The sequence below is a fragment of the Mytilus galloprovincialis genome, chromosome 12 (genome assembly GCF_965363235.1).
Source record: "Mytilus galloprovincialis chromosome 12, xbMytGall1.hap1.1, whole genome shotgun sequence".
NCBI classification, from domain to species: domain Eukaryota; kingdom Metazoa; phylum Mollusca; class Bivalvia; order Mytilida; family Mytilidae; genus Mytilus; species Mytilus galloprovincialis.
The window spans coordinates 40,056,897-40,084,625 of record NC_134849.1 but is presented as its reverse complement, the minus strand read 5'-3'; the positions used below and the strand labels follow the sequence as shown (position 1 = coordinate 40,084,625).

The window sequence follows — 27,729 nt, the reverse complement described above, 5'->3', positions numbered from 1 at the left end:
AACATTTAATTATGATAATAAACCATTACAAATATATTCCAGCAAATACACATCCAGCTATTCTAAACTAAATCATTATAAATAAATAAAAATAATATACTATGCAGAACGAGTCGTTTCTTTGAGCACCTCGATACAAATTATATAAGTACCGGACTTATGTACATTTTTAATACTATAGGACCCACCAGTATTCCCACCTAAGAAATGCCCGTGCAGTACTATCTAAAGACTTATATATAGATACTATCCAGTGGCGGATCCAGAAATTAACATAAGTAGGGGCCCACTGACTGACCTAAGAGGGAGCCCGCTCCAGTCACGCTTCAATAAATCCCTATATAAGCAACCAATTTTTTTCCCAGAAAGGGGGGCCCGGGCCCCCTGCCCTCCCCTAAATCCGCCTCTGCTATCCAACCAGTTCTTCAAACTTGTTTTACGAACTCAACTTGTTCTACAAACCACAGTGACAAAAGATAGAAATAGATTAAAATGTCAATTGTTCTTGAACAATTGAGAGGTCTTTCCTTTTGTAATGTAAAATACATGTTCCAATAGACGTAGAATGTATAGTTGTAAGGTCAAAGGTCAAGGTCAACCTTAAAAAGCTTTAAAACACACTGAAAATTCTTTAAATAAGGTCAAAAACACATAATTCGGTATATGGGACATGACCTTGACCTTTGACCTTTTGACCTTTGTCAAGATCATTCGTTGTCAATTTCATTGCTGAAGACCCCATGGGTCTAGGACCTTTGGTCATATAGTAAAAGCTGATTTTGCCTTTTCAGAAACCTAAAACAAGAGTGATGTCCCTTACAGAAAGGTCAAATCTCTTCGGTCAAAATGTAACAAAGTTGTGCATTGATGACCCAAACATTTTCCACTATACAAAACTTCTGAAAGTATTAAGGTTGCTGAGATTATCTCATAACAAGGTGTTAGGTCAAAGGTCAAGGTCAACATACACATTTGACCTTGGGGTATTTTTCAAAGTCACATGAATTGATGATGAATGGTGAAGATCCTAGGTGTCTACAACTTACGGTTTCTGAGTTTTGGTGGCCAACCGACACCGGTTAATTTTAATTGGAGCATAACCCTACCAATAAGTCGATGAATCTTTTAGATCCAAATGTAATGAAGAACCTTCGTTTTTGTCTACTTATTACGGTTACGGTGTTGGAACGATAACAAGGTTTTTGGGTTTAGGGATTACTCCAAACCGACAAAATATTTCGACTCACAGGATGAGTTCCGGATAGGTATTCCTGACACCGATACAAAGTGTGAACATGAAAGCGACACGTCTTACGGTTAAGGCTGCTAACTTTGTCAAAGTTTGGCGGAAAAAGAATAATAATAATAATAATAATAATAATAATAATAATAATAATAATAATAATAATAATAATAATAATAATAATAATTATACAGTAAGGTCTTTCCCTTTTAAAAAAGGAAAGACCTTAATAAGGGAAAACCCAAATATAACGGAATAGAAATAAATTTAATAGAGAATTAGAATTAGAAAAAATGGTTTTACAAACTGATATCAATGATTTCAAGTGAGAAAAAGTACTGAAAGTTCAGGTAATTCAGTCTTATGCAATTTAGAGCTAGGTTTCCCGTCCGATCAATCAAAAATCTAATTAAATCAAAATCAACATTATCATCACCAAATTGATAAATGTTTACTAATTTAAACTTATGTGAAATGGTAAATTATACGTCTGTGACATTAACATTGCATACTATTGAAATATATTCATTAAAATGGAACGCTGAACACGTCTGAATTCACTGCACGATAAAAACGTATGACCGAATATAAGGCTATTTTGCTTCACCACCTCTGTATTGATTAATATTTCGCTATTACGAACTCTTTAATATATATATGGCTTTCTAAAAAAGAGGGGCGAAAGATACCAGAGGTAGAGTCAACCTCATAGATAAAAAAATAAACTGGTAATACCATGGCTAAACTAGAGGCTCTAAAGAGTCTGTGTCGCTCGCTCACCTTGGTCCTTGTGAATATTAAACAATGGACACAGCAGGGGCGGATGCAAGAATTTTCGAAAGGGGGGGGGTGCTAACCCAGGGAACCCAGGGCAAAGGGGATGCAAAACATATGTCCCGATACAAATGCATTGATCGGCAAAAATAAAGGGGGGTGCGCACCCCCGGAACCCCCCCCCCCCCCTGGATCCGCCACTGCACAGATGGATTCATGACAAAATTGTGTTTTGGTGTTGGTGATGTGTTTGTAGATCTTACTTTACTAAACAGTCTTGCTGCATACAATTATCTCTATCTATAACAGTACTTTCTGTGGAAAATGCTATTGAAAATCTTCAAATTTTAAGAAAATTGTTAAAAATTGACTATGAAGGGCAATAACTCCTTAGGGGGTCAATTGACTATTTTGGTCATACTGACTTATTTTTAGTTCTTACTTTGCTGTACATTATTGCTGTTTACAGTTTATCTCTATCTATAATAATATTCAAGATAATAACAAAAAAACAGCCAAATTTCCTCAAAATTACATATTCAGGGGCAGCAACCTAACAACCGATTATCCGATTCATCTGAAAATTCCAGGGCAGATAGATCGCGACCTGATCAACAAATTTACTCCCTGTCAGATTTGCTCTTAATGCTTTGGTTTTTGAGTTAAAAGCTAAAAACTGCATTTTACCCCCATGTTCTATTTTTAGCCATGGCGGCCATCTTGGTTTGTTGGCCGAGTTACCGGACACATTTTTTTAACTAGATACCCCAATGATGATTGTGGCTAAGTTTGGTTAAATTTGGCCCAGTAGTTTCAGAGGAGAAGATTTTTCTAAAAGATTACTAAGATATACGAAAAATGGTTAAAAATTGACTATAAAGGCCAATAACTCCTAAAGTGGGCAACTACCCATTTTTACCCATTTTTGTCATGTTGACTTATTTGTAGATCTTACTTTGCTGAACATTATTGTTGTTTACAGTTTATCTCTATCTATAATAATATTCAAGATAATAACCAAAAACAGCAAAATTTCCTTAAAATTACCATTTCAGGGGCAGCAACCCAACAACGGAATGTCTGATTCATTTGAAAATTTCAGGGCAGATAGATCTTGACCTGATAAACAATTTTACTTTGTGTCAGATTTGCTCTAAATGCTTTGGTTTTTGAGTTATAAACCAAAAACTGCATTTTACCTCTATGTTCTATTTTTAGCCATGGCGGCCATCTTGGTTGGTTGGCCGGGTCACCGGACACATTTTTTGAACAAGATACCCCAATAATGATTGTGGCCAAGTTTGGTTAAATTTGGCCAAGTAGTTTCAGAGGAGAAGATTTTTGTAAAAGTTAACTCAGGACGACGACGACGGACGACGACGACGGACGACGACGACGGACGCCGGACGCCAAGTGATGAGAAAAGCTAATTTGGCCTTTCGGCCAGGTGAGCTAAAAAAGAGAAAATGACAAACAGACAAATAATAGTACATGTACACAAGACACAACATAGAAAACAAAAACCAAGTAATGCGAACCCCATCAAAAGATGGGAGTGATCTCAGGTGCTACGGAAGGGTAAGCAGATCCTGCTTTACATGTGGCAAACCTTCTACAATGCTATTTTAATGCTTATATATAAGCAGTAGGAAGACTTGTATATTTTATATCCTATCAATTCAGCTGTCTTTTGAAAGAGTGTCGTCTTATTTGCAAATTAAAGCAGCTAACTTGTAGATGTTGAAGAAAGAATTTAGTCACCAGTTGAATTTGTTTTTATTTCTGCTTTGTTGTGCAAACACATTGAATATTTATTGTGGACGTTTTCAATATTTTGCATTCCACTTCTTTAAAAACAAATACAATTTGAAGTATAAATGCAGTCCTAGTTAATTTTGGTTTCCTATTTCTATATTTTTCCGCTGTAAACATCAAACAGGTATTTATTTATACTAATTTAACAAAACTAAACGTAATCATGTTTCTAGATGTACAATTATTTTTGAAATATATCCTGTTTTATTACTTTGTTTATCATCTCAAAAGAAATATATAAGAAGTTGCTTCAAGGATTCGTAACTATGAATAAAAATCCTTGGTCGCTTGCATAAAAAATGAAAAAAAATCTTTTGGAAATTAGGTTATCAAGTGTAGCTGAATAAGTCAAAAATATTGAAATAGTGAATAAACTATAATTTATAATATCTTATAATACACTTGTTTATTTTAAGTATACAGAAAGCGTTATGTATTCTAAATTATTAAAACTAATTGCATGGAAAGTTTATCTTGATATAGACTATGTATAAATCATTTATGTACGGTTTTTTTCCAGATACAAAGTGTCATCATACGTCTTAATAATTGTAAATATTTTAGATTAATAAGACGTGTCGAGAAAGTGATAAGTCAAAAACCACTTGTAATTTATACAAACAGTACATAATCTCTAAACTCAACATAATAAGTATAGAAGACAAAAAGGCTTGACTTATATGATAAAATTTTACGCCCAACTTTTGATTACATTTGTGCGCATTTACTGTACAGGTAAACTTAGATAGAAATAAAGGTACTATATATAAATAAAAGTAATATAAAAATATATAAATGTGACTTTAATTCATTAATTTTCACAATAAATATGACTTTAAAATATCTATCAAATAAATGCGCGCAATTGTAATCAAATGCTGCGCGCAAACGTAATATTTTTTGCGCGAAAATGTAATGGTAAGTCGCACGAACGTAATGCACCGAATAGAAAAATGACTTCAGAATCACGTGTCGCACGCTTTGACGTTATGTGTCAAAATATTAATTTTACATTTAATAATAATATATTACATGTATATTCCATGAGAGTAATTTTGATTGGCTGCCAATAATCATGTGGTATGTCTTGTTTCTTTTTGTTATTTTTATTTGTACGTCTTTCTTTTCATTTCATGTTCTGAGTTTGGGGGGGGGGGGCGTTGTATATACTAATCTTTAAAAAAAAAGAGAGGATATATGGTATCAGTCAATGACATTTAATCACAAATATTGTACGTTTAATATCTTATTAGGAATTGCATTGCTATTTATTGTGCCGTGTACTGGATTACTGTTAAAGATCCCTGTGTTTGTGCGCAAGTCTGTCTATATTATTTTTATAATGCAATTTACACCCGACACTTCGTGTTGTTTATTCTTTAGTTTTCTATGTTGTGTCATGTGTACTATTGTTTGTCTGTTTGTCCTTTTCATTTTTAGCCATGGCGTTGTCAGTTAATTTTTGATTTATGAGTTTGACTTTTCCTCTGGTATCTTTCGTTCCTCTTATGAAAGTTTAGTTGTTAAAATTTAAATCACTCTCTCTAATTTTCAAAGAAATCGACATGGTTTAAACGCGGACCGAGAAGAGGACCCTTAAATGAACTGTTACGCGATAGGTAATACCCACATTTCCGCTTGATCATGTTAATAGGAGACTTTTATATACAATTATAAACAAAGCAAACTTTTATTTGTGTACATGTTCCTGTTATTTGTACAATAGTACTAGGCTAGGTTAAGTTGCTTTATTATTAGACATTTAGTTAGCATGAAACCGCATGTTAACTTTAAATTCTTAGATATCTCATCTTTGTAAGTGATGGGTTGGAAAACACAATGTTGATTTTAGACAAATATAGTGTTGGCTTAATTACTATATATATAAAATTAAAAACGTATATCCTATACAAATAGAAGGATGTGATATATGAGTGAAAATGCGACAACTCTCCATCTAAGTCGCAATGTGTAAAAAATTAACAATTTATATAAGTTAACCCTGCCCATTCAAATGGAATGTATTTTTTACAATATTAAAGCTACTGTTTGTAATAAACCTGAAATATGTTGTGCAATGGTAAAGTAGCATTCGAAAGCTAATAACTGTAGAGAGAGACAATGATCAAAGGAGTGTGTCAAAGAGACAAAAACCCGACAAAAGAAAATAAAACAAAACAAGGCCATCAACGAGTCTTCAACGGAACGAGAAATTCCGCTTCTGGAGGCGGTTTTCAGCTATATATATCCGAATGTAAAAAAACAGACATGTGAACATCATTCGACAATCATCGGTAGATTCCACCACTCTCGTAAGATGAGGATACGGAATCGGCCGAGTTGTAACGATGATGGGAACATTACACGACCTTTGGGTTTGTTTCTGTTGCAGGCTATTGGATAAAGGCAGACCAATATTGCTTTGCTGTATCAATCATTATCTAAAAGACGACCGTTGTCATGGTAAGTAGAATTTTTCCTAAAATTGTTAATTAAGATGGTGACGTTCCATTGGAACTATCTTATCATGCTTAAGGTGTTTATACATATCAAATTGTACGCAAATTTGCTCGTATATGTAAAAACGTATTTGATTTTAACGAAAGAAATCTGTTTTAATATGTACGAGGTATTCGATATCACAAACTAGTCAACAAATTTCGTGAATTTTATCATCGGTACAAAGACATCATTCGTAAATATTATAGATAAACACGCAGTTATTTTATACGTTCAGGTATTTCACAGCCAATCTTTTATGATAATATTCTTATCAAAGCACAACAAAATTCGGCATTCACCTCAAAAGTTAACCAACCTTTAAGACAGACTTATTCAGAAGGGATATATTTATCACAATATTGTCCGTGCATTAAGGATTGCATATTTGCATTCCCTCATAGAGTCTTTGCATCGGAAATAAACAAATTTATTCTAAAACCAGTGGTTGGCATTATACGGGTTATGTTCTTCTCATATATTTTATGATGGTATGATACTAAACCCCTAACGGAATGGATTGTGCTTGATTTTCATTTGATGAAGACATGCTCTTTCAATCAGTTTAATTAAGGTCGAAGCTAGCATGTCAATAACTGGTAGTTGATTTTGTTTATCTTTTTATCATTGTCATTTTGCTTAGTTTCTTTTGTTACACAAATATATCTATTCTGACATCGCACTAGGAAATTATTTTAACTGAGTTTTACTGTGTATATTGCTGTAGGTTTCTTTATTCTACATTGACTAGAGGTATACGGTGAGGTTGAGATCTAACAAAGAAGGTTTAATCTCTGATGCATGTTTTTCTAATAATCAATTGTTTTGGCTTTTAACTAGCTGTCAGTAACTGCGAGTACTCTCAAATCGTACTTTCATGTTAATTTGACATGTTGATACTATTTGTTATGCCTTTTTGTTTTTTAATGTTAACATGGTTCTTGTCTAAATACCAGCGTTGATTGTTTGGAACTACTACAATTTTTTACTTTTTTAACTATGAACATCAAAAATATTTCATATCTCCTTAAATACCGCACCTGTACATGAAGAACACGAAGTTTTACCGAGCACCAATTGTAAAGTATTATTTTTTTCATTTACATGTGTATACCATGACGTAATTTTTTTTCAAAGTTGATGTTTTTCTTAAAATTGTTCAACATTTCACAGCGGTTATAAACTTTTACCTTTGTTTTAACCTGTTTATTTACTTTTAACCTTTATATCCCTCTTTTTTTTTTTATTATCTATGTATTTGCATTGTATCACAGATCAAATTTATTCGTCTATTGTGTGTTAATTTGTGTAACTTCATTTTTTTGATTGAGGTAAGCCTTCCAATTGATATCTTATAGTGTGCCTTTCTTTGTTGTGATGTTATACTTATGTTTTATAAAGGGAGAAGGATTGGTACCATTAAAACGTTTAATCCCACTGCAATTATTTGCACCTGTCTTAAGTCCGGAATCTGATGTTCAGTGGTTGTCGTCTGTTTATTTGGTTCATACGTGTTTCTAGTTTCTCGTTTTTATATAAATTTGATCGTTGGTTTTCCCGTTTGAATGGTTTTACACTAGTATTTTTGGAGGGCCTTTATAATTTGCTGTTCGGTGTGAGTAACGGCTCGTGTTAAAGGTCGTACCTTGACCTATAATGGTTTACTTTAAAATTTATAAATTTTTACTTGGATGGAGAGTTGTCTCATTAGCACTTATACCACATCTTCATATATCTTTTAACCCCGTAGCATGTGTGTGCATGTCCAAATTCAGGAGTCTCTGGCTTTTGTTATTCTTGTTTGTTTTTTTTAATTTAAGTTCATTTATATGTTTTGGAGTTGAGTGTGACGTCAATTTTCACTGAAATAGTACACAATTTTATTTAGAGGTCAGCTGAGGACCACCTCCGGGTGTGGGTCTGTTTTCTGCGTTGAAGACCCATTGTCGGCCTTCATCTGTTACAAATGAATCTGCTTTTTGGTCGAGTTGTTGTCTTGTCGACATTTTCTTAACTCCCATTTTGAATTTTGATATTTACTAAGAAAACAATAATATCATATATTAAATATAAATCTTGAAAATAGCGTATTAATCATGTTTGAATGATAATCCTCATAAGAATGACAAACAAAATAGTATGTGTTTATTTCACATTGATGTACAACGTTTTTAGATAGAATATACTCTATCGTTTTCCTCGCTGTTCGGTAAAACGAGAGTAAATAAGCCTATCATATTTGTATTTGCAGAATGTAAACCTGGAACTGTACAATTGAAAATAAAAAAAGGTTGCCAACCGTGTCCACTGAATAATTTTGGACATGGATGTCGATATAAGTGTAGCTGTGAGTCTCACCTGAGGTAGACGTTTTTGCAAAAGAAAAAAAAAACATTAAAACTCTCGGGCTTATATCAGAGATTTCAGTGTTCACAGCACTTGTTTTCTCAGTGCTTTTTTAGGAATGCTTGAGATACAAACAAATTGAGACAATGCTATTCGTATAAATATAATGCGCCGAATCATGTTTAAATTGAGGTAAAAAATTTCAAGTTCAAAAATAATTATGTATATACGTTCTTTTTGCCATGATTCGGCTCCATAAAGAGTACACCGATTCAGTATTTAAAACATGTTCGTTTTGAGATATAGCTGATGTTTCGAAATAACAAAACTGAATATTGATTCAATTAAATTGTCTGAGAGAGTTAGAATCTTTATTTTTGTACAGGTACATGTATCGGATATGACAGAACATATACATACCGATTGGTAGAAAGGTTTCCTTATTGCATAATGCCTTAATGTTTTATATTTCATAATGCATAAACTGATAGAAGACAAATGAAGCAGTTCAAGTTCTGTTGATTAGTCAAAATTTACACTACTTCTTGATGGTAGTATAAAAGATGAACTAGAATATAAAAAAAATAAGATTTTGAATGATTGCCAATGAGACAACTCTTCACAAAAGACAGAAATTAACAACTATAGATCACCGTACGACCTTCAACAACGAGCAAAGCCCATACCGCATACTCAGTACTAGTAGTCTGCAATCGCTAATTGACATCGGTAAAGATTATACTAGAATAGGGATCCTTCGGTATGAAAGTGCAATGTATTTGCATATATTTCGAAATGTAAAAACAGGAAGTAAAAGGTAAACTTAATCAAACAAATGATAGTTGACTTTCATATTAGTAGATTAATAATGTTAACTACTTTGAAATTTAATAAACAAGGGTGGCCGAGTCAAAGATGCGTTCCGATGGTATTATTAGTCTGTCAAAAGTGAGGTTGTGATTTTTTCTTGTCGAAGTCGGCAGTTCACGTTATGCATTCCGGCTTCCTTCACCAACAGAAACGGTCGACGCGAAATATATAATCTTATATAAAAGTGCTGAAAGTTGCGTCAAAAACCTAAAATTAATAAAATCAACTTTGAGATTGCTTTCAGTAATTTTTTTATCGTATTGTTTATCATGATTTTGTTGTACTACTGCTATAGTTATAAGAACCGTTTACAACTGTCTTGCTTTCCTGCACCGATGTGTAATGTATTTTTTTAACTTACTTCTTGTTAGTCAACTGATCAAGAAGGAAAGTTGAGAAGTAAATAATCTTTGCATTACTGCCACATGTTTAAATCACATAGAATATAAGTTATTTTATAACGTTAAATCTAAAGGGAAGAATATTTCTTGAATATCAATTCAACTTAGAAAAAAATATGGTAAAAGTATTTTTTTCTAACGAAATGAATGGTATATAATGTTTGTGGAGTAAAACTGCGACAAACTCATTCAACTCAATATTTGAATCTGTATATGAAGATTTTTTAGGTGCGATCCAGAGTTTGGATGTACTGTCCTTATAACCCGTACAGACAAAATGGAACCAGACAAAAAGGAACGGTCGATTATTTGTGATCGACACAAGTAAAACATCCATGATGAACTGTCCAAAACAATTGGTTAAATAAACATCATTTTTAGTTTTAGTATTCAGTAATACCAATATCGTTGCCTAGTCAAATGAAGAGATTGATTTTGCGATTCATAACAAATATTATCATTTCTTTCTCGTCTGATCTCGGTGAATTCAGAAACTTGATGTAACGAAAATAAATATTTCCTCAGTTAGGTTTCTTGAAAGTGTAAGATTCTCAATATTGTGTACGGGGAACTGACATATTTGATGAAATAAAAAAAAAAAACAATGTTTAAACAAAACCATTTATTAATGAAGAACAAGATACACAGCAGAAGTGTTAACGACCGACATATAGAAAGGTTTCCTTATTCCATAATGCCTAAACGAAATACATTAAACATGTACCATAAACTATTTGCTAGCTATAAAACCAGGTTCAATCCACCATTTCTACATAGAAAATGTTTGTACCCCGTCAGGAATATTACTGTTGTTATTCGTTTGATGCGTTTGAGCTTTTTATTTTGACATGTGCTTTGCAACTTTCTGTTAGGATTTTCCTCAGAGTTCAATATTTTTGTTATTTTACTATTTATACGAGTTGTACTAAATTAAGTCTTCAATCTTTATCGACAATAATTGTCATTTTGCCAGTGGTTCTCTCCACGAACAATCCAGAATCATCCTTTAAAAGAAAGGGACGCTACAACATAGCCGATAGGAACGTCCACTATCAAAAATCAATCACTATTTAATGGTCGAAACCGCTTATCAATGTCTCGTTTTTTCCTGAATGTGTTTTCCAGAAATATTTTTATATATTTTAAGTTCCACTTGTATGTCAAGAGGAAGGGGTTGGTACAGTGGTAAAAAGGGGAATTTTGTTCATAACCGCTACATAACAGTCCAATCACACGCTAGACGAACTTCCTAAAATAGACGACCCTTTATAATGTTATAATGCTAGTTCCACAGGAAAGAATATATTGTTGAATGTTATTTCCACTGCTACAGATATTACAATATGTGTTTCTAACAAAATGTGTGTTAGAATAGGCACCGATATCAGAGCATTTTTAAAACATATTTCCCAGACAACATTCTGTTATCAAGAATAAATATACGTTGACACAAGTGCCTGTCCCGATTTATAATTTTAAGGAACCGCGTCAATGGTTGTCTCCCGTCATGTTCATATTTTTTGTGGAACTTTTTTTGTTGCGTAATTTTTTTATGGGGTTCCTGTTGCTAAGTATTTAGTTGGTTTTTTTGTTGTGTCTTGTGTGTACAATTATTTGTCTGTGTGACTTTATCTTTTTTAACTATTGCGTTTTCAGTTTATTTTTCGATCTATGAGTTTGGCTGTCCCTCTGGTATATTTCGTCTCTCCTCTTCTCGAGACTCAGGTCTTTAGCAGATATTTGATTTTTTTTTATGAAGTTTATTCACATTAAATTAGGACAGTTATATGCACAAAAAGAGCATCTGTGTTTTGTTCAGTGTCAAAGAGACAAAAACCCGATCAATGAGTAGAAAACTATGTTGTTTTGTTCAGTGTCAAAGAGACAACAACCCGATCAATGAGTAGAAAACTATATCCCGTGTACATCTAGATGTTTAATTGTTATTTTTGGCGTTGCTCTGCGATCTCAATAAATTATATCCCACATATTCAACTGATAAAAATATGTTTTGCATAGCAATATAATATTTCCCACAGAAAGTAACCAAAAGTTAGCGTGCAATACATTCTGATTTAGCACTAGTGCAATTAATCTTCAAAATTCATGACGTCATTAACGACAAAATCTTAGTTTAAACCGATTTTTACTCTTAAATGTTATATTGCTATACAATAAAAGGGTTATTGCATGCATATTGGGGAATATTGTCCCTCGTAGAACTTAGATTGCACTCGCAAACTCGTGCAATATAAAAATCTACTCGGGACAATATTCCCCAATATTCATGCAATAACCATATATTACCAATTGTTTGTATTTCATAAACTATATTTTAACTTTATTTCCTTGTGTAAAATTGAAATTTTAATTATTTACTTTTTATAACAATAAACTAATGAAGTGTCTATTATCGCACCCCGGGTAAATTATCCCTTTGTGAGTGGTTTAACGCCGTCACGTGGTGACCCCCTATGGGACTGTAGGGGTAAGTTAATTTCATAAGGGGTGTATGGCGCGTTAATGGTGACGTCATCTATTAATGTTGTTGTGTTTCATTGTTTATTTTTCAACAATACGCAGCAGAAAATGTCCAACGTACGATTAACTCCGGCCTCACCTCCCATGGATTTTACTAACCCTCTATGGAGTAGAGGATCAGTAGCGAACACTATCACTTATAATATTTGTTTAAAGAGTACAATATCATATAATATACTATATATCACACAAATAAGGCTGTTTCTTTCATTTGTAATATGTGAGTATCTGAGTCATCCTTGTTGCAGCATCTCTGTCAGATCCAAAGAGGCAACACTTAATTCAATTTGACAACGTCGTCTGTGAGTACATGAGTGCCTCTGTAACATGTCAAAAATTACATTAGGAATTTCTGAGTTATCTCTCTTTGTATAGAGTTCAGCAATTGAGGTTTTGTAAAATGTGAAATTTTACATTAGACAATGTTTGGGTTAATTCTCTTTGCATAGAGTTAAGCAAACGAAGTGGAATTTGGAAATTAAATAAAATTGGAAAAAAGAGAAAAGATAATTTTTATATTTATATTTAGCATTTATAATTTTTTCAAATCATATTTATGACACAGTTTGATTTTTTTGTTCAAATATTATTTAAAGGTATTTCAAAATATTACTTACTGCATTCTAGTAATTAGTGTACAGGTAAAAACTGTTCACTACATTGTATGTTTTTACTATATATATTTATTAATAGTATCAGAAGCATATGTCTGTGTTTGTTTATGTTAAACACGTGTTGATGAGCACATGGTTGCATACCTGGTTTGTTAGTGTATGATTTGATTGGCTATTGTATGTCGCAATGCAGGTATCCTACCCGTTTGTACGAGGGTAGGATCGTGATTTTCGTGCAGAACCTTATTATAAATAATAGATATTTTTATAACTAGTTATTCGACGTTCTGCCTTTCAGAGTAGCATACCTCCGTTTCGTTATACATATCCCCCACCCCATCCCACCCATTTGATAGATTTGAGTTAGACAGTTTAATGATGTGACAAGATAAATTGTAATAATAATGTATTTATTGTGTTTTGTAGATTATTGTTGATTTTGATTTTTAGTTTGGATGGAGTCCCGATACGGACTTTGTTGTATTGAGGAAACTTGTGTGATTTTCTTGGATGAGTTACTAGATGCAGATGGACGATTGAATGAATATTGAAATATGAATATATGAAATGGTTTTGATGTTTGAAGAAAAAATAAAGCATTAAAAAGTGTGCTACTCACAAGGAGAGCTCATTCCTATAGTTTATATGTGTTGAGTTTTATTGACTAAATAATTTATGTTCGGTTGAGCTTGGCGAATTAGAACATAATGATAAATACTGATCGACAGGTGTAGTTGTGTTTCAGTTTTGTGAACAAGAATATTTGAAGATTTAAGGTTGGTGTATTTTGTAAATCTTTATAATGATTTTGAATATGACTGTTTGATATAAAATAGTTTTATAATATACAAAAAGAACAAAAATATGTACATGTAAATAACATTCTATATTTTTATCTGAAGTTTTGAAAATTCAAATATGATTTTGAAATTTGGTATAATCATTTGAACTTAGAGTATAGTTTTATTAAACTAATTGATAGGCATTGTTGAGAAATATTTATACTATGAAAGATGTGTTTTACATTTTAAATATAAAAGGTTCTGATAAAGTAAATATTGTTCACAGGTAGAACCATGTGTTTTTCATACTAGAGGATGATATTATTGCAGTGAAAATGTCTGCCATTTCCGTTTTTAGGGTATGTATACTAAATTGTAAGTATGTGCTCTTGATTGATATAATGATTATGTTTAGGTAATTTTTGATATTTCTAATTGAAACATTATTGATTATTCATAAACAAATGTTGTTTACTTTGAAGACTTTCTCTTGTGTTCAGTTTTTGATTTGAGAATTGTTAAGAATTGTAATATTCAGAAAGGGAGATAATCGTGTTCTTATAGCTTTTATTTAGCTTTGTATAAATTTAAGTTTCTATTTTATTTAATTGATATTTGAAAAAGCAATCTTTATTTCAAGTTAAATTTAATTGAATTTATATCTGCATTTCATTAGACTTATGATGTAGTGTGTTTTTCTATTTTTCCACAAATATTGAACTATTCAGCGTTGCCAATAATTAATGTTATTTTCGATTTATGTATAATTTGAATTCAAATATATGAAAACAGTATAATAATTAATGAACTTACATTTGTGCTTTCGTTAGCCAGTTTTATCGTTTTCGGAGGTTACACCTCTTTCTCATTAAGTGTTACGATTAAAACGCATCGTAAGTTGTGCTCAAATTTTCGATACTGTCATTGACAAACATTGTTTTTCCTTCTTAAATTTTTAGTGAAGATGGTATTTTTTTTTTCGTATTCCTATTTTACTCTCAAATAGCTTTCAAAAAAACAAAATATGGAATGATTTTCATTTTTATAAATCAGTTTGCAACTAAACTATTGAACATAGTGTAATATTTCGTTATGTATACTTTTATTATTCAATGAATTAAAATGATCATCCATTGAAGTTTGGTCCTCAATGCTCTTCAACTTCGTACTTTATTTGGCCTTTTTAACTTTTTTTTTGGATACAAGCGTCACTGATAAGTCTTTTGTAGACGACACGCGCGTCTGGCGTAAATACAAAATTTAATCCTGGTATTTATGATGAGTTCATTTGAAAAGTTTTAATGGTAAAAAGTTGTGATCGAAAAAATATAACTTCCGACAAAATATTTGATACCTTATTGTGTGGAGATAGAGTTTGGGTGTCTTAACCTAGCAGCATCTGCAGAGACAATGGAACGGTACATTATTTGTGTATCCAAAAGAAATACATACTTCATGACTGTCCAAAACTTTTTGTAATTAACATATCGTTTAATTTTACCTTGAGCAAAAACCCATTATTTTTAGTAATTCGAATATCGTTGCTAGGCGTAAAATAGAAAGGGATTAATATAAGTTGCAAAACTTGTTTCCCAATCCACTATAAATAAATATGTTTAAACTAACACAGCGTGAAAATCAAATAGACAAAGCACATTAGCAACAATGTATGATAAGAATATAAAAGTTTACCACAGAATGATAACACTCTGAGTGGATGTTTAAGTACTGACCCACGTCATTTGTAACAAAGAAACACAAAAGGTCATTAATTAGACAACGCACATTAGCAACAATGAAAGACGAGAATACAAAAAAATTACCATACCACAATAAGACAATGACGGGATAAAAGTACAGAGCCACGTAAAATGAATATCACCAAAAATGGACTTAGCAGTTAAAATATATTCAAAAAGACAAAAAAGAATACTATGGCACGTTTTTAAAATGGTAAAAAACGTCAGTACACAGAATCTTAACTTAAGGACCATCGTGTTTTTTTGTAAAGATGATGTGGAATATTGATCAACAAGGTCTTGGTATTTTTCGATGAACCTTTGTTAGAAAAAGGAGGAGACGTCCTTTGACATACCCCTGGTTTATCAACGTCTGTTTAGACACTGTTTAACAAAGTCCTTGTAGCAGTTACAAGCTCTTGAATACCGAATAAGCTGGGAAATGTTTGTCCCATATACAGGTGAAGTTAGCATATTGCTACTAAGGTGGAAGAAATTGAAAATTTCAAAATTAAAATTGTTCCGTTTCTCATAGATTCCGGTACTGAGATGACCGTGTAGTTCAAATTTGATGTATAAGTCTAAACATATGGCGGAGGAAGCCGTGTTTGTTGTTTCTTTAAACAAAACGCATTTGACTAACAGGTCGAACAACTGATGTTCTTTAACCCTGCTGACTGCCATTGGCGATTGCCAAATAAAATTGATCACAAGATGTAACAAAATGGATCTTAATATAAATTTAATACTAAACAGAAAAAAAATTAATTTGTGGCCACGATGTTATGCCACAAACATACGGTGTCAATATTCTTTTAGTACACCAGATCCGGATTTCGACAATAAATGTCTCTTCAGTGATGTTAGGGATCGAAACGGCATTTGGAACGCCATATAAAAAGTACCCTAATTTTTAGATAGACTATTGAATTTTAAGAGTCAATATAGGATGAACAGATCAAATAAACCGGAGGGAAAATATGATACAAGCCCAAATGAAAAAAATATAAACGAATATAAATTGAAAACTACGTTCAAACCTATGATTGCGTTGGATAAAAAAAGCAATTTTTATACGTGTGCATGTAAAACAAATTTCGTTGTAGAAGGGTCTAAAAACAGCACAAACAACATTTCCAATATATATATACATATATGTTATTTAAAAAATAAACATTATTGTTTGACCAACAAGGTGCGCGATGCAGGATATTATGATATGAAAACGTATTTTTTTTATTTGGAGATAGGTTGCATAACATGGCATCTACTAATACTAAATGTGTATTAGCAAAACATCTCATTATACATGTTAGAGGTAGATATTCACATCACAATTTGATTCAATCTTCATAACATCCCAAGAGTTAGATTTTCCTAACTGTATTGCGCAGTTTTACACTTTTTATGTAGTGTTATATTCTAATATTTTTATATTTTTGCTAACATCATTATTTCTGGTAGTGTTTCTGTTAGTTGTTTTTCTTCTCCTTTGTATCAATTTGATGATTCAAGCGATGATTCGTGTCTTTCGTAATTGGTTTCAGTAAATTGTTTTGTTCAGCAGTACTGTAGTACATTAAGTCTGAGTTTACCCAATGTTTTTGGTTGAGCTCATGTTGTTAAATCTTTTTATTTTCCCATATCCTGTTAGGAAGACTGTTGTATGCCTTTCGTAGTTCTTTGTTCTGTTAAATGGTCACAGAAACAATAACACAACAACTTTGTTGGTTAATGAATACAGTCTTCAGCTTGAAGTTGAACTGCATACTATTTACATAAATCACCGCAATAGACATTAATTCTTTATTTTATAAAGTAGAATATGAACTGTTTTCCGTAGGACAAATATTTATACATGTCATAGACCTGTTTTTCGTGAGCATTTCTCCGACTTATTTGTTATACTGATCCAAGCTTGAAATGATCTCACGATACTCGTCACTTTCGCCAAAGTTAATATGTGACTTTAAAGGTATTAACCACGTTTCAAACAGAATACCTGTTTCTTTATCATCAGTTTTATATTCAGTAATAGATTTTGATAGATTTTTTTTCCCCCGATTTTATCAAATTCTCTAACTTTGTTTTTTCACTTTTAGCAGTGAAGAAAGAAAATCTCTCATTCTTGCATTTAATTATCTTCACTAGATTCTTAAATAGATCGTGACGTCCAAAAAATGCAGCAAAATGTAAAGGCGTATGTTTTGCCTTGTTTTTAAGATTTGAAGACTTCCACAGTCCGGCAATATCCTCCTCCTTTATAAGTCCTTTTTCGAAATTTGAAATGTCGGATATAATACTTCTCTCGGCATTACCGTCCCAAATAACAAAATAGTGGAGTAAGGTATTATCATGTTGGTCAATGATTGTGAGTAAAATATTTTCAATACTCTCGTTCTCAAGTATTTGTTTGGTTAAATTGTTTAATTTGTCTTCCTTTTCATCTGTTTTATGAACTACATATACCCATGCTAAAATGTATGCACGAAGGTCGCTAGCACATGTTTTCGAAAAAGCATGTGCACATACTGCAACGTGAGTGAAAAATGTCAACCTGTAGCGAAAACTATACACTTTGATCTTTTGTTTTATAACCTTTACAATCTTCAGCAAAAGGTCAGTGTCTTTGTACATGTCGGTAAAATGTATCAGTTGTTTTGTGATCTCTTCAACATCACCAGATTCCGACATACATTGTAATAGAGTCGGTTAAACGCATTACAAAACCATCGTCTAAGTAACCCGCCCGCAAACAAAGTTCATCGTGTAGTGGTTTATATTGCAAAGGTCTAATGAAATATATGATATCACAAATTTTGCACTGACGTAAAACAGTTAATGAAGACTTTTTGCTAAAAGAAATCATAACAGCAAGGTAAATTACTCTATGCGAAAACTTAAATACTGAATTGCATTCGATGATATATTTGGGTATTAAACAAGATGCCATGTTTTGTGCCTTTTCTATTTCGCATATTTGAAATGGCTGCCATGAATCTGAATATATTATTTGCATTATCTTACTGAATGATTTTTCAATAATTTCAGCTAAGTAAGTTTCTTGGTCATTGCTGAGCAACATAGAGACAAGTAAACAGTACTGTTTAGCACAACATTCATCAGATATCCCGTCCTTTCTCAATTTCTCAAGCTTCGAAACTAAATTCACCGGTGGTTGTCTAAAATATTGCAACCCAAGGTGTAAATGATCTTTATGACTACAAATTAAATTACACATCAAAGGAAATCCAAGATAAGGGTTTTCTCTCTGTAAATTGTTAAATAATGATTGTTTTAGAAAGATTGTTTCAGAATCGATCGTTGACAGGTTAATATGTGCATTATCTTGAAAGGAAACATTAATTTTGTTCATCTGTAATGTAAGAATATTTTTCTTATCTTCGATGGTGTAAAAGTCGCGTGCACCTAGGTCGTATATTACTTCGTTTGGATTAGTTATGTTTTTCCTTAAAAAATCTGTAAAGTCAGGCGTAACATGATCTACCACAAATACTAGTTTAGTTTTCTTAATTTCAATAGTTGATAGGGATGTTTCATTTCCAAATGAATCAGTAGTGATATAGCTTGGTTTTTTGCCCATATTGTCTAGCTCTTTCTCTCTAAAAAGGAAAATACGACATCTGTTTTCACAAAACGACAGTCGTAAACATTTGGCAATTGTAGTTTTACCGGTTCCATGTCTTCCTTTTAAAACTACAATGGATTTCTTTCTCAGCGTTTCTCGTAATATCTGAAACTTTGATAACCCATTGACAGTTTTCAAAAAGTATTTAATGTCTGCCATTTTACTTTGTCTTCTTTTATACATGTGCCATAAATGTACTGAAACATACAAACACATTTATTCGTAAAAAAATATTTTACTGCATTATTCTGAAAATGACCTCGGTGTTATAATCAATCAGATAATAACGGATAATAGAAAATTACATTTCACATACTGTATTTTTTTCTAAATCCACATCCCGTTCAGATTTTCACAAGGTTTGTGTTTTGTTTTCTTTTAAACAAAAATATATTTGAACAAGATGGTACTGACATTTAATTGGTTGCCGCTTTACGACGTTTCTGAGCAATCACGCTGAAGTATAATGGTTGGATTGTAATGTTATCTTGTTGATAGCTACACCGAACTGCATAGGATGTCACACTAACGTGCAATGGATTGTATATGTGATGCCTTTCATGTTCAGATATATATGTAGGAGTCAAATTGTTAGTTAGAAGCAGATTTTTTTTTATTGTAAATAAACGATAAAATGTAGAACTATCTCTTATTACGTATTCAAGAAAAGACATAGTACATAATATGAAATGGATTCATGTATTTCAGTGTACCAAACACAGTATCGATAAAACTGTAATTAAGCTAAATTCAAGCAGCGTGTTTTCTTCAAAAACAGTACATGAACGTTCTATCATCCTAATGTTTTTATTCCTGTATGTTTTAACAATTTTTATTTCAACCATTCACTTTCATATTACAGATTTCAAAATGCTATACAATTTTAAGTGTCAATATATAATGTAATGCCATCTTAACTAATAACAAGATTAACTTTTCATGATTTGTTAATAGCCATCATGCGTCATACAGACGATCGCCAATCAGCAAAAAGACCATCATATTCCGGCGAAGACCAAAGCATTCCAGCGTCATCATCGCACCTACGAGTTTTACACATATACTTTTGACAATACATTCGTTCTATTTATAAAATGATAGATTAATGATATGCAAAACTAGAAAACGTTTTTTAAAACGCAAAAAAATTTTATTACACTGATGAAGGCCATTTGTTGTACCGAAATACTGGTATCCGTTATTACCAATATCTGCTTTTCTTGTGTTATGCTGTGACACCACTATCACATGTGGCGGGAGGTTCAAATCACACAGACATATATTTAATCTAAATCTAAAACATTCTTTTTGTGCCTGTCCCAAGTTTAGCTTTACAGTATACGTGTCTCTCATTGCTCAAGGCCGTACGGTTGTCTGTAATTGCTTACCTCCACTTCATTTGAAACCTTGCGGAGAGTTGTCTGGTTGGCAATCATACCACATCGCCATATCTTTATATAGCCGGGAATGAACAAAAATTCCGTGAGTCTAGATATTTATATCAATATCTAGTATAATGAAACAAAATCAAGGAATAGAAGTGACTCGAATATGAGAATGCTTCATAATTCAGTCCTTTTAAAAGAGCGCACCAAGCACATAAATCTCATAATGGCCTGATCATATCACAAATTGATCTACATGATGTATGTATAAATTTAAGGGACAGAGTATGAATATAAGAGTGTACCAAATCACAATATAAAATCCTTATGAATTCATGCTAGAACCCAACTTAAAGGATCAGGTCACAAATTATCATCACAAATATTACTTCCTTTCATAGATTTAATAAACATTTCTACATAACAAAATACTCTTTATTTGTTTTTATCTAAAGGCTATTCATTTTTTGACAGAACTTACCACATTTACAACCAACAAAGATTCCAATTGGAAGTGTTAACCCGACAGCTACAAGAGTACTTAATGTCACTTTGTCAATTTCAAGATCTAAATTTAAAAAAAAAAACACTAGACTGTAATAACCCGCATTTATCTCTAACGAATGGTGTTGATTTTGTGGTGTTCTCTGCCTTTTGTATGCCTAATTGGTTCGTTTATTCAAAATCGAAACAAATGGAGATAACTTGGTCTTCTTATCTATTAACGCCCAATATGTTTAAAAAAAATTCTAATTTTCTTAACTGATTTATTTGACAGCTTTTTACATCATCATAAATTGCATAAAGTAGAATGTTTTTATTTTTTGTCTAATATATTTCCTATTTCCTATTGAATGACATTATGATACAGGTAATAAACATGTTTTTTATTATCGCACACCATATATTTCTAGTACGTACCATACGGTCAGTCTTTCATTTTATCAATTCTGACACCCCTCGATACAATGTCTTACTTAAATGCATATAAATGTCTATGAAGCCTATTGATCAGTGATTTTTGTTTGTTGGTGTAGTTATTAAGTGTTTTTTGTTCCCTCGTTTTGTTTCTATAAAGATAACCACTGTGGGTTTCCTGTTTAAATAGTTTTACGCCTGTCATGCTGTGGGTCTTTATAACTTACTGTTCGATGTGAGCCAAGGCTCCACGTTGAAGGTCGTACATTGACCTATAATTGTTTCCTTTTTACATTGCAACTTGAATGGAGAGATGTTTCATTTGCACTCATACCGCATCTTCTTATTTATATTGAATATTATTTTGGTCAAAGATTGGCAGGACATAGAATTTCATCTTACCGAACATATTAACGAAATAGTTTTTCCCATGCTTACCTGTATAACCAAGCACTCAGGGTTTCCGATTTTGAAAAAAAAAATAATAATTGTGGCGATCATTAAAGTTCATCATTTACGATTTGATTCCATCAATCTTTATTATTTACTTTGTTTCGGGTTTCCCGGACCTTAACTAATCAGACAATTCTCGGAATTGACCTTGAGCTTGTTACGATTTTGACAAAAAAATCAATAATCAACTGAATGCATTTTATAACTGAAGGCGACAAAAGACTAATCAATAAAGGTGTTGATTATATTGTTTGACAAAATGATATGGTGAAATAGCGTCCGTCACATGTCATATAAAGGATTTATTAACCACTTTGCGACACACATGTTTAAAGCAAACTTCTGACGTCTCCTCTCTTAAAATAACGACGGTCCGGAAAGGAAAACTATTGTGAAGGTGAAAAATGTTCATATCAAGAAAATCTTCGACTTAAAACTTTATCCTTTGACTTTGATATACTGCTAGATTATTGATTCGAGAGGGTCGTTTTGTTAAAGTCGTTTTGGCGACGCACGTGTTTCAGGCATAGTTTACGTCTCAATTTTTTTCATTTACGATGGTTCGGAAAAGAAAACTTTCCTTATGAAGGAATATATTCAACAGGTTTGGATCAACCACTCAAATAAGGGGGACCCTTCAATGTAAATGACTATCCCTTTGATGAGGGATCAATTTCAAGTGATGACAAATTTGTTTTGTTGTAAAAACCACTTACCTCCTCTTTGGGGAATGTTGTTCCAAATATAATGAATTTCCCCGCCCCCATTAAGGTAAAAAAAGCAAAGTTTATTTTTTTTAAAGTTAATGTCTAGTGTTTATTTATTACAATTATGACTAAAAGATAAATTTTAGAGAATAATCATAGACAGCAATAGGTCAAACTCATCTTCTTTTAGTAGGAGGCCGGGATCGAAAGAAGGAAAATTTCAAACTAATAATATTTTGTTAAGGAAAATTTCAAATAACAATATATTCATGTTACTTGACGAATGGAAATAATTAAGTGGCGAAAGAGATGGCGAAAAAATAATTGACACAGGCGAAACCCAGCTGCAAGCCCTGTATCTAGATTTTCAGATGAAACAGAACTCACTGATCTAGATATAACGTTACCAATTATTAATTGTTACTTTTAAAATGTAACGGTATTTCTAATCGACGAACAAAAAACAAGAAACATAATAAATTGCTACAGTGTGCATATACCATTGAATGTTCACAATGTTACGATGTCGATGACTTTATATTGATCTTGAACCATTTAAAGAAAAGTCAGATTTGTTCATTATTTATAAAGTGAATTAGTGAAATAATAATTTTCTTTCAGCAGTTGATTTGCTTCGACTTTGTCAAAATAAAGCATGGAACATCGTGGTCATGCTACCTTCAATATAACCCTTTAACTAGAGATGAGTTCCATACGAACTAGGTGTGCTGAGTTAGTTAAAGCAGACCTAAACAATTCAATTGCAAGAGTTTGCTATATATTAATATATTTGATAAAGTTTATATTGGGTTATATGACCGCCGGTAGTCTTCGGAGGTGACGTTGAGGATTATTAGATGATGTCTAGACAAAATTACAAACGAAACGTTGATACATATTATCGAGCCCATGCCTTGCAATATGTGTTTTCTATACTTTATAATTTAGATATACGTTTAAGTATGTATTAAATGAAGTATGTGAACTTTAGGATCATCTGTGAACATGACTTTGCCAGTAAATGTCCCTTTAAGAAAATCCAATTCTTAAATTTTAGATATGGAAAATTTAAGATTTACGTTTGTGTATTCACTGTGTTAAAAAACTAATTTGAAACAATTTATTGTGTAGCATTTCTGATAATAAAACACACATATTGCTTTTAATTTCCGATTTTAAGATTTATTATTAATTTGCTAAGTAGTACTTTTATCTTACTAACGTAAATACACAATAACTTGGCGATCCATTTATGAATTACATGTTTACTGTATAATTCTCCCAAAAGACAATTAATACTTGTCTCTATAAGAAAGTTGAAGAGATAAAGTATTTAGACAAAAATATTAATATACACACCTGTAGAAGAAAAGGAATTTGCCTTTACAATCCTATCTTTGTTTAGTATTGTTTCCCTTTAAAAAAAGAAAAAGCAAGATAAGTCATAGCAGAGCAATCCATAGTCCATAGCAAGGTAAAGCTATTATTATTGTTTTGTTTGTGGTTCTTATGTAGGATTAAATCCGAAGAAATGCTTTGACTTGGTAATCGATTTCCTTGACTTTTTTTTAAGAACATGTTTTCTTTATTTCAATATGCTTTTCACGATCAATATAATTCAGTAAAATAAATTATGAAAATTTGTGTATACAAGGTTAATTCCTGATTTGAGAGCGTATATTTATTGGTCAAGTATCAATGTGGAGGTTGAGAACCACTAGTACATTTGATGACCCTGAAAACAGAAGAAAACCAACTTAAAATCAGAAAACATATTTGATCTTCCTGTAATCTTTATTTTATGTGGTCTTTTCAAATAAATTATGTTAAGGTGGTACCTAACATTACAGGGAGATAACTCTGTAAAATCAGCTAAACGTTTTAATTACGTTGTGTTGTTAAGGGAATATTAAGCTGTTTTTTAATAAAAAAAAAATTTATATTTTTGTCAAAGGGTCATAAAGTAAATACCTTGTCAAAATTTTTTGAAAATTAAACGAGCCAAATTAATTTTAGTGAAAGTGTTGGGTACCACCTTAAAAATGTATTGAATTTCAACTTTAAAAAATCGTTGTATGATTAGTATGCATGTTCCTTGTATAAAAATAGGAATGACGTTATTAAAACAGAGTTATCTACCTTTAACATCTAAGTATATAATACTACCACTAAAATAAAATAATATTATTGGATTTTGTTTAACGGATATCACGGAAATGGTACATCGTGTTCAAAAAGTACCTTCCTTTATACATATTCATTTTGATGTATATATTATTTAAAGCATACGGAAATATTTTATTTCATTAGACATATATTCAAATGCAATCGATTGGAATTGAAAAATCAAAAACATACAAATCAATTTATGATATATCACATCTTCTTTTTTATATATCATAAATTGATTTGTATGTTTTTGATATTTCAATTCCGATCGATTGCATTTAAATATATGTCAATTGATACTACAATTTTACTTAATGAGAGTAAAACGGATGTTTTTGCTTTGTTAAGTCCGATTGCATGGATCCTAACTATCAAACAATGATGCGAAATCAGGTCAAAATTACATAATAAAGGCTAAATCAGCAAACAAGCATCTAATAGTATACGAAAATGTGGTATAAATGGCAATGAGGCAACTTTCCATCCGAGTCACAATTTGTATAAGGAAACCAGTATACATGTAGGTCAAATTACGGTATTCAACACGGAACCTTTGTTCACACCAAACGGCAAAATATAATAGACCCCAAAATAACCAGTGTAGATCAATTCAAACGGAAAAAACAGTATTATGTATATAAAAACGAAAAACGAGAAACACTTATGAACCACATCAAAAAGTTGCAATAAAACCAGAGCTAATGAAAGCATACAAAGTAAAAAGTATGTATAGTCTTACCTAGTTCTCCATTCATGATGTTTTTATGAAAAATGACAACTTGATGCTCGTACTACTACTAGGATAAAGTGTAAGTCGATGTTCCTGATAAATTTGATTAAATATTATTTTCTTACCTATGCAAGGGAATTTTTTCACATTTCTGCTCAGAAGGAACTTGATCTTTAAGCACACATGTGTAACCTGTAATTGATAGGATGATATAAACCTAATCTTTAAACTAATCCATCGATACTTTGTCAGCGTATTCACTAAAATAGTACGTGTAACAAATGTTTTCAGCAGGATCGATAATAGGTTAGTCCCTAGTTGTTGTATTTTTCTTTAGCGTAAAATGATTTTTGGAAGTTTAAAAGCAATGATATGATGAATAGTGCTAGGAATAGAAATCTTTATACTTCATAATGCAAAGAAATAGTGCGGAAGTTTCTTGCTGCATTGAAGACTCATTGGTGACCTTCGGCTGTTGTCTGCTTCATGGTCGGGTTGTTGTCTCTTTGACACATTCCCCATTTCCATTTTCAATTTAATGTACAATTAAGTCTTATATATTGATGTTGAACATACGACTTTGTTACATGTCAATATTGATTATGACCCATTCCTATGGATTAGTGAAACCCTTTAGTAGAAATACAAATAAACCCATTCAACAAGTAATTCTTATTCACTTCAAGGTTACGGGAAGAGATATGCGCACTCGATCTTTAAAGTTCAAAATCGTCTCTGTGTGACTTTCACGAAACATAATTCAATGGGTTTTCTTTGGTTGCTGTCTGTTGTAAAATGTAATCATTCAATTGTTTTTTTCTCTTATGAATTATTGCATTTTTTACATTGATTTTACTTTTCAAATTAACATTAAGGAATGATTTGTTCAACTAATTCTTTCAAACCATATTCTTGCATACATCTTTGCTTGATATGGTTCTTATTTGTTAGCATAACACATTTTACTATTATGCATGTCAGATAGCTATGCAATTCTATATGATAGAATAAAAATACCTTCGGAAAGAATGAAGCTGCTGTTCTTGCAGGGTATACGATGACATGAACAGTCTTCTATCCATGGAGAACAAGTGCAATTATTCTGAGGATTATTAATAAATCCATATCCTTTATTATAATCACATCTACATTTAATGTCTTCTTTGATTGATCCGTTGTTCACTACGATTTGACCTTCTTCACTGCATACAGATTTTAGGTATGAACATTTAAAGCCATCGTATGACCAAGAAACTCTCGGTGTAAAATATCCGTCAGAACATGTTACAGCATGTAGTTTTCCACTCAGGATGCCATAGTATCCTAAAACATATATATTTTGGGTTTTGCCAAAACAAATCAATGTTGCAGCAATAAGGGAACATTAGATATTGTGGTTTTCTGAATGTGGACTCACGGAATAACCGAGACTGAGGACACATAATTAACGCGGATTTAAGCTGATTTTTTTTATAGTAATCTTTTGTATAGTGTACATGTATGTTTCATAGATAAATATAAGTAAGTTTTTTACAACCAGCAACCATAAAAAGACAAACGTTTACTGCACTACGTATTTTCAATCCCTTGTGTGTGACTGCAGCACATTTATGACTGATACATAGGAAAATGCCTGGACCTTATCAGGAATATGACAATTTTATTCATTCGTTTGATGTGTTTGAGATTTTGAGTTTGTCATTTGCTTAGGCATTTTCCGTTTGGAATTTTCCATGTACAGTTCGGTATTTTTGCTATTTGTAGTGTTGTTTTTGCTTAAATCCCCTTCCGATCACAATATATAACAGTTCAGATAAAATAGATACAACTTGATTCTACTAAAATTATTTCAATTGAAAATAAAACAAACAATGATGTCTTTGGCCTAATTACTGACAACTGACATAGCAGACTTGCCATCATCGTTGGTGTGATGAGCTTCTTTTTTTTTCTTTTTTCTTTTTTTTTTTTTTTAACTCAAACTAGTTTTCTACTTGCTGCGACATCACCTTCAAATACTAGTAGTCGTGCATAATTTAAACATGATTACAAACAAAAGTCAGAAGGGAGTTTGTCACCTACAACATTGATCGA

General features: G+C 31.9%; 1 long non-coding RNA gene across 1 annotated transcript; it reads right to left on the bottom strand.

Moving 5' to 3' along the window:
- Positions 1–24,335: 24,335 nt before the first annotated feature.
- LOC143054286 (uncharacterized) lies at positions 24,336–26,917 on the bottom strand. The gene is made up of 3 exons (XR_012971624.1): positions 26,653–26,917; positions 25,761–25,827; positions 24,336–24,471 (listed from the first exon to the last, which is right to left on the bottom strand). It is a non-coding gene; the product is annotated as an uncharacterized LOC143054286 (long non-coding RNA).
- Between the last annotated feature and the right edge of the window lie 812 nt (positions 26,918–27,729).